The sequence below is a fragment of the Leuresthes tenuis genome, unplaced genomic scaffold, assembly GCF_036924035.1.
Source record: "Leuresthes tenuis unplaced genomic scaffold, fLeuTen1.0.hap1 SCAF_3, whole genome shotgun sequence".
NCBI classification, from domain to species: Eukaryota; Metazoa; Chordata; class Actinopteri; order Atheriniformes; family Atherinopsidae; genus Leuresthes; species Leuresthes tenuis.
Window position 1 is genome coordinate 19,707,694 of NW_027325357.1, and position 13,119 is coordinate 19,720,812.

The 13,119-nt window shown below is 39.9% G+C and overlaps 1 protein-coding gene and 1 long non-coding RNA gene across 2 annotated transcripts in view; one reads left to right on the top strand and one right to left on the bottom strand.

Moving 5' to 3' along the window:
• The window catches only part of dgkab (diacylglycerol kinase, alpha b), a 128,584-nt gene that overhangs the window by 27,126 nt on the left and 88,339 nt on the right, over nucleotides 1-13,119 (top strand). The gene's annotated exons all lie outside the window — the stretch shown is intronic.
• LOC140303588 (uncharacterized) lies at nucleotides 4,491-7,462 on the bottom strand. The gene is made up of 2 exons (XR_011915198.1): nucleotides 7,377-7,462; nucleotides 4,491-7,259 (listed from the first exon to the last, which is right to left on the bottom strand). It is a non-coding gene; the product is annotated as an uncharacterized lncRNA (long non-coding RNA).

A 13,119-nucleotide genomic window follows, 5' to 3' on the forward strand; every position in this document is an offset into this window, starting at 1 on the left:
GGCTGCTCCATCTCTTCTCTGTTAGTGTGCTCTGATCCAACAGAAGTCTCCTCAGTGTGGTGATTCCTCTATTCTGACATCTTGTCTTTTATACTTTCAAATCCTACAAAATATATATAACTGTTCAGTTGATGAATAAAACTGCCTGGTATTGACTCCAATGGCTTGTGACGTCACGCCTTTGTGAGGGAATATTTGTGACGTCACTGTTTTCGCACGTCACAAAATTCTCTGGACCTTTGAGGGTCAACGGTGAAGTGACGTATTTCCGTTACAGAAAGGTAATGGCCGCATAACGTGCCTACGCAACCAATCCCCGATATGAAGACTCTTTTTTTTAATCATTGATAATTTACTCATTGATCACATTTTTTTACTTCACTTTTTCACTTCATTTCTACGTTTGATAGATTTAAGTTCTGCTGCCCCTCATTATATTTAGTTAAAGAGACAGAAAAGGGGGGAATAAAGACAGAACTGAGTTTGAAGTCACATGGTGAACTTTTTAAACCCGCCTTGTTTCTGTCGATAACCATTGCATTATATATGCGCGTGCGGTAATAACTAGTGACAAACTGACGGCTCCCAATCATTCAGTGATTCAGGCTTCATCCTGAACAACTTCAGGGATGCCCTGTCCTCTTTTAAATCTATCACACTGTATTATAATATAGTTTAGAGTTTCTTAATAGACCAGAGAAAGTTTTTCTGATGTAAGTTTTTCCAGTTTAGCCACACGATGGCTCTGTTGTCTCATGTTGATGACATTATCATCGTTGGGCTGCGCTCTGTTCCCTTTCGGCTCCTTTTACCCCCACCCCATCTCCATTTCGTTGTATCAACGTACAATAACAGTATAGCCTCTATTCTGTTATGTTATCCTGTTTATTATCTCACATCTATTATTAACTTGTTCCTTGGTTGACGTCGTCAAAGAATATATTTACATGCACACACAGGTCAAAGACGCAGTTCAATGTCTATTTGCAGCCGAGCATTCTGGAGAAACTCTCTTCATAGTTTTCTCTGTGTTGCCCTGTCAATTTGTCATAGACGCAAAAAAATACTCGACTCCTCAAGCTCAACTCTCAACACTCATGTCTGAGTGTGATATGTTTGAGAACATGTAACCATGTTTTGTGACAAGAGATGCGTAAAGAAAACTTATAGAACAATCATGATACAGAAAGAAAAGATTAGAGGATGTGTTACAGCTTCATTCAGAGTTTTAAAATCCATCACTGCATGACAAGACAGACACTGTTCCAGGAAATATTAGTGCTGCACATTCAGGACTTTTCTCATGATATCCTCTCCCACAGTGATTTTCAGACTCAGACAGAGTTGGTGTAGGGCTGGAGCCTATCCCAGCTGTCATTGGGCGAGAGGCAGAGTACACCCTGGGCGGGTCTCCAGAGCATCACAGGGCCACACAGAGACAAATAACCATCAGCGCTCACACTCACTTCATAAAGTCAATTTAGAGTCACCATGAAACATGAAAACTCCACACAGAAACTCAAATATGCAGCAGAAAGCGAGAAGAAACAATATTTCAAATGATGGCGTTTAAGTCAATGTTCTTATCATCGCTATGGGGTTGTGGGTGTGAGCTGATGTTTGCTTTCAAAAGTATTTAAAAAAGTATTTTAATATACTACAGAGCCAATACTGTCCAACATTTAATGAGCAACAATGAATAAATATCAACTCTGATGGATCATCTAATGAGAAGGGGCATGACAATCCATCCTGTTCGCTGACGGTGAATCATGTTCCCTTGTGTTTACCGACAGTGGAAACCCTCCTCAGTGAGTTCTTCGAGGGTTAACAATCCACAAAGTTTCAGCGCTGAGTATAAAAGGATTCACAGATTAGACTTGGGGCAGATGGGAGGTGAGCATTATAGATCCAGCAGCCGATCATGTGAAAGAAGTGCACGGTGACTGTGAAGTCGAGGCACTGTTTCCCCCGCCGGATGAAGAACCACAGACCCAGGGCACTGCCACAACAATTAGACAATTCAATGCTATGGTGTTAAACATTTGTTTTGTTTCAGATAAGATGAAGTGTTGTGAATACAGTCGTGTCAAAATAACAGCTGTGACATGATAAATGGCAAATACAGTGTTTAAAGTCAAAGATGATTAACTATCGACTTTTTCTACCATCACGTAATAGTTATAGTTCACTGTCGTTTTCATAAGACATCAAACAAGAGAAAGTAAGGAGAGAAGGGAAAATGCTCTGTTAAAATAAAAGTGACTGCTGCATTTAATATTATTTCTTTGTATGAACACCAGATACTTTGTGTTTCATCATGTAGACTTGCTTTCATTTGCAAATATACATTTAAATTTGTATACATATATATACACACATATAGGAAAAAACGCTCATATCTTTCTTCACTGTATCTAAAACAGTGAGCATGTCAGAGTCATTATTGACATTATTTTGGACACTGATCTAATTTTTGATCAACATCATTAGAAAAATGCTTTCTACCATTTAAAAGGTTTAAAGTTGGAAAATATTGATCTCAAATTGATTGATTCATGCATCATTCATATCAAGCAGGTTGGATCAGTAGAACACTTTATTTGCAGGGTAATCCAACCAATCAGTGGGATGACTTCAACACATTCAGAGTTCTAAGGTCCATTACAACTATGAAAACTAAACTCAACACAATCCTGCCAACAATTAATTTCTGTGTGTATGTGAACCTGTCCTATATTTCTAACTGTGCCATTTTGTGCATGTGAGTGGTTCTCCTACTTTGTGCTGTCAAGTTATTCAGCTGAAAAATATTCCACTCAGTCATGTGAACTGTCAGGGGTTTAGTGATATTCATGTCCACACATTAACTTGATGTCTGGTACTTTAATCGCAGCTCAGCCTTAAAACAGACCAAGCTGGATCAGAGCATCAACAAGTTAAACGCCCTGGACTCAGAGGCTCAGAAAGGAGCTGCCTTAGAGGGAGGAGAGCTGCGACAGAACACAGAAGGAGAAGCTTTAGCAAGAAAAACAAGATTCACTGATGGTAAAGTCAAACCAGCAGAGGGGGAACTACAGCTCTTAATCATTAAAAGCATCCATCTTCAGCTAAACTGTTACTTTGAGATTCTGTCTTTCTTTGAGGTAGTGCCTCTCTGCATTCGACAGCCTTTTTTCATCATTGAAATTAGATATACAGTGTTTCTGTTTTCAGGAGCTCGCTCATAAAAAGGAACAGAAAGAAGAAGAAAGGGAACAAGATGAGAAAATAGAAATAAAAGCAACAGAGAGGAGAAGGTGGCCGCAGTGTGTTAAGCTGAGGCTTAAGAGGAACAGCGGAGAAAGTGCAAAGAAGAAGAGAAGAAGCACGTTTTCTGGAAGAAAAACAAATACAGAGAGGAAGAGAGGAGGCTGCGGTGTTCGGCACTGGATGGACAAAAAGAGAAAAAAGGAAAAGCGCGGAACCAACGTGGAGCTCAGCCCAGAACAAAAAAAAGCAGACCTCAAGGAAGGTGCTGATTGTCTAGAACTGTTAACCATTCATTATGTCTTCAAAGATGTTTATTTGGGTCACTGTTTTCCACATTTGTAACTTGAGAAGTTTCATGCCGTTTGTCATGCCCACTTAAATACCAGCTTTAATGTACTTTTAATGAATTAGTGCCGACTTTTAAATCTCAGATAAACAGTTCTGATCCACAGAGCTGGCTTTATTACACATTTTATTTTGAACTCCAACACATTTGCTATGAGCAGATATCCATATCAATCCCTCTTTAAAATGAACAGAGCTCCGTTGTTACGGCCATTCATATCAAATCATTGGACTTAAATTCTCCCAGCAGAAGGGTTTTATAGAAATCAAAACTTCAGTCTTTCTAATTATCGACTTTCTACTATTTTTCTGCATGTTTTGGCCTCAGAGCAAAATCATAATCATTTCTGTGGCTAACCCTTATAGACTACTTCAGATTAAATTGATGTTGCTGAATATCTTACATTGATCTCATTAAATAAGATTATTGTCTAATAGCATAATCAATTCAACCATGAGCTTTTACTCTTCTGCTACAGAACTTTGATTCTGCATCATCATAGTTCTATTAGAAGATATCTGGCTGCACATTAAAAGCTTGTTGCCAGATTTGTTACTAATGCTGAAAATCCATGAGGTATGATGACACATGGTCATTTGGTATGTCATGTTCCTGATCAGAACATTTTGAGAGAACTTAACTAAAGTTCTTTTACAGATGTTGGACAATCCTGAGTGACCGTCAGATGTCAGGAGGCAGACTGTGGTGAAGCCTGATGTGCACAAACTTTCTGAGGCTTTGGTTTGAAGTTCAGCATTTACTAATGCCAGGGGTGTATTTTGGGTTTCCAATCCTAGAGACGCTGTAACCAACAAGGGAGGAATTTTCTACATTTATGTGCCTCGATTTTAATTAGCTTAACATGAATTTAAGAGACAAAAACCCCCAAAACTTCAGAAGGCATTGATTTGTTTATTTCCTGTCATATGAGTGGCAAACACAAATAAACCATTCAAGTTATTACAGCCTGAAATCTCAGTATGATTCACACTTTGTTCACATGAAACACTGCAGCAGGGAGGTTTCTGCAGACAAACATGACTCCAAACATTTCACTGCAATCTTCACTAAGATATATCTAAATGTTTCCATTCCATCCTAATTCAAAATGTGAAGGAGTAATTTCATTAACCTACGACGGACGCCCGACTGCAAATCCTAAAATCCATAAACTCTCTTGCCCGAGTGCAAATCCTTTAAAGCCATGTTTATACAACAGAGAAGGTGTTACTGGGAGAGAGAAGAAGACAGCGTCTGCATGTGTGGCTTTCTCATCAGAAATACATTACAGACTTCATGCACAACACCGTCAACAAAAACTTGACGGCGGCAGATAGAGGCGGCAACTAGTTTGCGGTAGTGCAGGGATTTTGTGCAAATTTATCAAACGAGTTAGCACCACTGATTTAAAATAATTTGTAAAAGTGTGAATTTTTCAATTCTGAACGACAAAAGAACACGAATTGAATGTTAAATACACAACACGGCGGCCAACAGTTGAGGGAATTCCTTTTCTATTAGACCGCTAAACAAGACTGGTATGAAATAAGGTTTGCTGTTAGCGTTTCACTGAGACTCCTGTTGAACAGACAACACATGTAGTGCAGTGACAGCTGGTTAGTCAAACCTCATATTTTTCTGAGTATTCTCACCAACCGACCGCCATCAGGAAGCCAAAACAGCTTCTCCAAAGTTGGTTGCTTTTCTTGGTTTGAATGAGCGTAAATACATCGTCTTTGGGTCTTTAACTGCACACGAGAAGACACTGAAAACAGAAGTGGATTCAACAGAAGTGAAACGTCACATATCCCTCTGACCTTTTGTCGTCTGGAGTTTTAGACAGAAACGCGTTACTTCTCTGACAAGATACACTTCGTCAGCAACATCCAGCTCAAGATGTGCTTGTTATTGCACCTACAGCACAGTACAACTGACCTGAGGTTGTTCTCAATCATTTTTTTTTTTTTTTTTACAGTACAAGTAAAAGGTTAACTTCATTTTAAGAACTTCATAAATACACATGACTCTGAAAAATATATGACTAAAAATATGGCCACGCTTGTAGCTTATTCTTATGATTTTTACTGAACTGAAATGTAAATCATGATAATATTAGAGTAATAATGTTATTCATATAAGTGCAGTGTTAGCTACACCAGAAGCAGGATAAGAAAATATAGTCCTATTAATTGCATAAAAGGCTTACAGCCTCCGTTAGATATTCTGCAAAAAGCATACTAAGAGGCAGTCGTACATTAAAGACACGCGACAAACATCCAAGCCTTCTTGCTCAGTTGAGAACAAACGTTGATATTGTAGGTTCTGTTGGTTAAAAGAAAATTACAGGATTTTTCAACCAGGGCCTTATTTTTCCCCTCCTATTCGGGGTGTAAATTCTTGATCGGCTTAAAAAAATCTCTGCAGTCAGACCCACGCCGAGCAAGAAGCTGTGACTGACTGCTGTGAAAAAGAGCCACACCTGACAAAGCTGTGACAGAATCCCTTTACGGAATGAAGCTGTGGCTCGTAGCCTCCAAACTCCTGTCAGCACACCGCACCATGCACACTATTGTGTTTGCTGCTGCCAATCAAAAACAAGAATCCTTCTTACACATCCTCTCCTGAAGCTGTCAAAAAAAGCCAAAAGGAGGTGACAAAAATCACATTTCTTCAGGTATCTTTTACAAAACCAGAAGGTTTTTCTTTGACGTTCATTCATTAGTTGCGACTCCATATTTTTGCCAGGGGTGTGGACTATTTGGGCGTCATTTCATTAGTTCAAGTTCAAACTGCTGTGGTTGTTTCTATTTTGTGCTTATCCTCTCTTTTCAAGAGCTCCTCTGCCATTTATTCAGGCTCAACAATAAAGCGATGGCCATTAATTCAAACCAATGAAATTACGCTTGAGTTGACTTGCTGCAAACAAAAAGGGTTCGTCTCTGCAGGGTCATTTCCTTTAAGGGTTGTCAGACATATTAAAACAATCTGTGCATCAGCTACAAGTAGAAGAGCTCTCACTTTGCCTCAGTTTATAGGTGGTGCCTCATGGTGTTCTCACTCAATATGAGACAGACTGGAAATTATGCCTGTTAATAAATTACACCCAAACAAAATGGGATGTCGGGCTCAGGTTGAAAAATCCCCAAATTTACCTTAAAATGACTTTAAAAATAAAATAAAAAAAAGGTCAAATTGACATTGGACAGGGTTCAAGCAGGGGGGGCTTGTGTAGTGTGCTCACATTAAAACTTCCATTCATATCTCAGGGTTAGTACTTCATAAATCCAAACAGAGACTATCATATGATGCTAACATTAATAATTTGTAAGACTAGACTTAAGAGAAGCTATCACAGCTGAGTGTGTATGAGTATATGATGTGCAGCTGCATTACACAGATGCTCGTGACCTTCAGCTACATGAGGGTAAAATTTCCCTCTACCGGGCCAAAGTCTCTGTGTGGTCCCTGATTTAGGCATGACACAAGTTTCCATTGGACCCACAGCTGGCAGAAATACCACAGTTCTTCAAGATTGGGCTAAAGTGGGAGGCTGTGCTGGTATCGGCCTCTCTGGGAGGAAAAGGCTTCACGGTGGAGAGGATCAGGGCCAGACAGTCTGCTACGTTTTTGTTTGGGGCGCAGGCGAGAGCTGGTGTGTGGCCTGCAGAGGAAGGATCAAAAGGCAAAGGATTAGCCACAGTGTTATCCAGCATGGGCATTTTAGAGCAGAAACTACTTCTCTCTGTTCCCTCACAGGAGTGTAGATATTCCTGCTTACCTTCCACATCTACAGCCATGACTGCCGCTCCTCTGCTCAGCAACACCTGCACCACAGTGGCCAAGCCTTTTCTCGCTGCAATGTGAAGAGGCCTGCATGATAAAGACTGAAAAAAACATGCTTTTAGTCAAGCTTCTCCTGTGGGCCAGCTGAGACCTCTTTCTAACACGTTCCCGGGCAAGCCCACTCCCAAGAGCTAGCGGCCTCTTGCTTGGCCATGCATGCATCTGCTGAATGCCACTGATCCCTGGAACTAGACTACTTCTGAGTGCTGCTCTTGGTTGTTGCTGTGAGTCGTCCTGGCTCCTTAAGCTGACAGCACATGATACTTCCACATGCCAGAGAGACAGGAGAGACCAGTGTCAGCAGCAGGTGGATGAAGGTGAAGGCAGGGCCAGATAAGCATATTCACTGAATGAGGAAGAGGTGGTAAAGTTTATCCTGAGCATTTTTTAAAGACATGAGACTTTTTTTCCCAGTAAGAACTCTGAAATGTACAATTTAGAGATGAGCTACAGATGAGGTTTTTTTTAGAATTACCAGAGCAGGACTTCTGGATGGAAAGTTACACATTGGAAGCTACCTCAAGGAGAAACTTGTGTTATTATTTAAAGAAGCCTGCTGAGAGTGGCACACACCAGATAGGAAAAGACAAAGGCCTGCTGGGACTGACTTATTTTCAATCACAAGCTAAAAATGTTTTTCCTGCCTTTTCTGTGAACATTAAAATGTGTTATGTGAAAAGTGGTTCTCCGTGATTCTTTTTGTGAGTGTCTCAGAAAGGTTGACAGTGTTCCTTTTTACATTTGACACAGTGTACAGTGGTCCTGATCTGTGCATGAAGTTAGGCTAACTCCTCTGTGAAACAGCATTCTTTGTTATGCAAATCTTCTCTTCACACAGTCCCTGCCTCCTAACCCCATGAGCATGTTTGTTCTAGTTGTTTCTATTTATTTCTTGTTTCAACGTAGTAGCGACGCATCCTCTATTATGTGCCTGGCAGTGAAAATGCAGAAGCAGTGATGATGTCCTCAAAGCATGAGCAATATGTACAGTGGTTTCTTGTCAAACAACCCTTCTCCCCACCTATGTTGTTAAAGAAAGCATGAAAATGGTTGTGATCATAAGTATTATGACATAATTATGAACTTTAATTACAGTTTAACATGGAAATAACTCCTGAATGTAAAAGCAAGTTCAGTATCAATGTGGTCTCTCAATTAACATGTACACTATTTCCATGACTCTGTGAAGCAATATACAGAAAAGTGATGCGTTTGTAATAATAAAGAAGGAAAGTTAAAAACATGTCTTTACGAGTGTTTGAATAGAAAAATAAAGAATAGCACAGATCTAGAAAAGCTAAGGTAGACTCATTTACTCATTGCATGCAGTCATGTGTTTTCCAACTCATTTATCACAGTTTCTCTTTTTAGTCTTCCTTGAAGCAGAGTGTTGCTAATGAGAATCCAAACTAGCCTTTTCATACTCGTTAGTACTCTCCCATCTGCTTCATTCCACCTGGATACTTCCTGCAAAGGCAGTGGTGGGAGAAACTGAGGGCTCATGGCCTGAGGTGGAAAACCTTTAAAAACATGCACTTGATGGGTACCTCATTACAGACCCTATCTTTGACATCAAAAGCATGGCCCATGATAAATGTATTACCCTTTTTTCTAATCAACACAAGCTGGCTGTGTTTTACCAGGCAGCACCAGTGCAGCGTCTGTGGTCACTCTCTTAAAATTGTACCTCCGCCACGTCATGACTGCTGCCACCAGGCTCCAGGACAAACACACAGACACACCTGAGCGCTAATTACTTCCACCGTATCTGCTCAAGCTGCGCAATCACTGCACCTGAGTGTGCTCATATCCTGGTGACTGGAAGGGGGGGTGGAAAACCCCCCAACCTGCCACATGTAGCTTTTCCTTGTTTGCATTTATGACAACAATATGGCAGGAAAAATAACACAAGAGTCGCTTCATTTATTTCTTTATTTCTATTGAAGAATTTCATTTTCCTACACTAAACATTTTAAGCATAGATACAAACACAGAATGTCTAAATAACAACATTTTATAAGAATAATGTCCAGTCATTGAGCTTTTTTATTTTTAAATAAAATTTTATTCAATTTTTGTATGTTTTCCATCTAAATTTTGCCTGAGGTGGAGCAAAGATTAACTTTGTGACCACGTTTGAAATGCCAGTGAAAATAAAAATTTAATGTAATATCCAGTTTAGTACACATTGATATTACATTCAATTTGTATTTTCAACTGGTTCCTTTTGATGAAAGAATTGCATTAATGGATTATTCATTATGTGGTCATCGTTCAGTCTTATGTTTATGTTCATGCATTTAGATGACGCTTTTATCCAAACCCACAGTCTTGTCTTTGGAGTTTACAAAATCTATTTTCTTTAGAATATTAATTCTCCATGTCCATGGCAGTCTGGCATCAGGCTAAAAACTTGTGCTGTTATCATAGATGAAATGCCGGTGACAAGGACATATTCAGCTACTTTAAACATGCTTTTGGTACATAACTGCCACCAACTTCTGGTCTGAGATGTCCCTGTTGAGGCATCAGTAGAAGTCTGGTGCAGCTGAGATTGGACTGGAAAAATCTCATGATGCTGAGATTCAACAGTTAAAGTGTCAAGGTGTTGTAGTTCAACATCAGATGTCGGCAGCTGCTGATAAACAGCTGCAGAGGTTTCGGAAGAGATCCTGGAGTCTTGCATCTCAGATCTAAGGGTCAGATCTATAGATTCAGCTAAATTCTCTAATTCATATCTGAGAAACTGATTATTTGTCACTAAGTTGTCCTCCCGCTTGGCCTCAAGCTGATTATTCAGATCTTGGACTGATTGTTTTAAATGGTTTATAATAAGGTGAAGTTCATCTATCAACTCCTCCTGAGAAAGTATTTCCCTGCTCTGTTTAGTTATCAGCTCGTCTTTACTCTGAATTACTGTTTGGGCTCCCTCCTCTTGGTCCTGAAGATATACCTTGTAAGTCATCAAATGTTTAATTTTTTCATTTTTCTGGGCCAGCTCTTCAGTGAGGCTCTTCAAAACGTCCTCATTTTGATACAGAGCCTCAACTTCTTCGTTCAAATGTTCGATATATGCCTTCTTTGTTTCCATCTTGTTTCTAAGCAAACTCAGTTCAGCACTGATGATCTGGTTCTGCTCTCTCAAAGAATGCTCTATCTCATCTGCATCTATTCCTTCTTTCAACAACATTGTGTTCTGGTCCCATAATCTAATGGCCCTGTGCTCAAGTTGGGCCATCTTGTCTAATAATTCCTCACTGAGGTCTTCTTCATAAGTTTCCATCCAAATCTCAGGATTACTCACTGTGTCCATCGGCTGCTCCATCTCTTCTCTGTTAGTGTGCTCTGATCCAACAGAAGTCTCCTCAGTGTGGTGATTCCTCTATTCTAACAAGTTGTCTTTTATACTTTCAAATCCTACAAAATATATATAACTGTTCAGTTGATGAATAAAACTGCCTGGTATTGACTCCAATGGCTTGTGACGTCACGCCTTTGTGAGGGAATATTTGTGACGTCACTGTTTTCGCACGTCACAAAATTCTCTGGACCTTTGAGGGTCAACGGTGAAGTGACGTATTTCCGTTACAGAAAGGTAATGGCCGCATAACGTGCCTACGCAACCAATCCCCGATATGAAGACTCTTTTTTTTTAATCATTGATAATTTACTCATTGATCACATTTTTTTACTTCACTTTTTCACTTCATTTCTACGTTTGATAGATTTAAGTTCTGCTGCCCCTCATTATATTTAGTTAAAGAGACAGAAAAGGGGGGAATAAAGACAGAACTGAGTTTGAAGTCACATGGTGAACTTTTTAAACCCGCCTTGTTTCTGTCGATAGCCACTGCATTATATATGCGCGTGCGGTAATAACTAGTGACAAACTGACGGCTCCCAATCATTCAGTGATTCAGGCTTCATCCTGAACAACTTCAGGGATGCCCTGTCCTCTTTTAAATCTATCACACTGTATTATAATATAGTTTAGAGTGTCTTAATAGACCAGAGAAAGTTTTTCTGATGTAAGTTTTTCCAGTTTAGCCACACGATGGCTCTGTTGTCTCATGTTGATGACATTATCATCGTTGGGCTGCGCTCTGTTCCCTTTCGGCTCCTTTTACCCCCACCCCATCTCCATTTCGTTGTATCAACGTACAATAACAGTATAGCCTCTATTCTGTTATGTTATCCTGTTTATTATCTCACATCTATTATTAACTTGTTCCTTGGTTGACGTCGTCGAAGAATATATTTACATGCACACACAGGTCAAAGACGCAGTTCAATGTCTCTCTGCAGCTGAGCATTCTGGAGAAACTGTCTTCATAGTTTTCTCTGTATTGCCCTGTCAATTTGTCATAGACGCAAAAAAATACTCGACTCCTCAAGCTCAACTCTCAACACTCATGTCTGAGTGTGATATGTTTGAGAACATGTAACCATGTTTTGTGACAAGAGATGCGTAAAGAAAACTTATAGAACAATCATGATGCAGAAAGAAAAGATTAGAGGATGTGTTACAGCTTCATTCAGCGTTTTAAAATCCATCACTGCATGACAAGACAGACACTGTTCCAGAAACTATTAGTGCTGCACATTCAGGACTTTTCTCATGATATCCTCTCCCACAGTGATTTTCAGACTCAGACAGAGTTGGTGTAGGGCTGGAGCCTATCCCAGCTGTCATTGGGCGAGAGGCAGAGTACACCCTGGGCGGGTCTCCAGAGCATCACAGGGCCACACAGAGACAAATAACCATCAGCGCTCACACTCACTTCATAAAGTCAATTTAGAGTCACCAATTAATCTAACATGCACTTTTTTGGGCAGAGGGAGGAAGCCGGAGTACTCTGAGAGAACCCACGCATACACGTGGAGAACATGTGAAAACTCCACACAGAAACACAAATATGCAGCAGAAAGCGAGAAGAAACAATATTTCAAATGATGGCGTTTAAGTCAATGTTCTTATGGGGTTGTGGGTGTGAGCTGATGTTTGCTTTCAAAAGTATTCAAAAAAGTATTTTAATATACTACAGAGCCAATACTGTCCAACATTTAATGAGCAACAATGAATAAATATCAACTCTGATGGATCATCTAATGAGAAGGAGCATGACAATCCACCCTGTTCGCTGACGGTGAATCATGTTCCCTTGTGTTTACCGACAGTGGAAACCCTCCTCAGTGAGTTCTTCGAGGGTTAACAATCCACAAAGTTTCAGCGCTGAGTATAAAAGGATTCACAGATTAGACTTGGGGCAGATGGGAGGTGAGCATTATAGATCCAGCAGCCGATCATGTGAAAGAAGTGCACGGTGACTGTGAAGTCGAGGCACTGTTTCCCCCGCCGGATGAAGAACCACAGACCCAGGGCACTGCCACAACAATTAGACAATTCAATGCTATGGTGTTAAACATTTGTTTTGTTTCAGATAAGATGAAGTGTTGTGAATACAGTCGTGTCAAAAATAACAGCTGTGACATGATAAATGGCAAATACAGTGTTTAAAGTCAAAGATGATTAACTATCGACTTTTTCTACCATCACGTAATAGTTATAGTTCACTGTCGTTTTCATAAGACATCAAACAAGAGAAAGTAAGGACAGAATGGAAAATGCTATGTTAAAATAAAAGGGACTGCTGCATTTAATATTATTTCTTTGTATG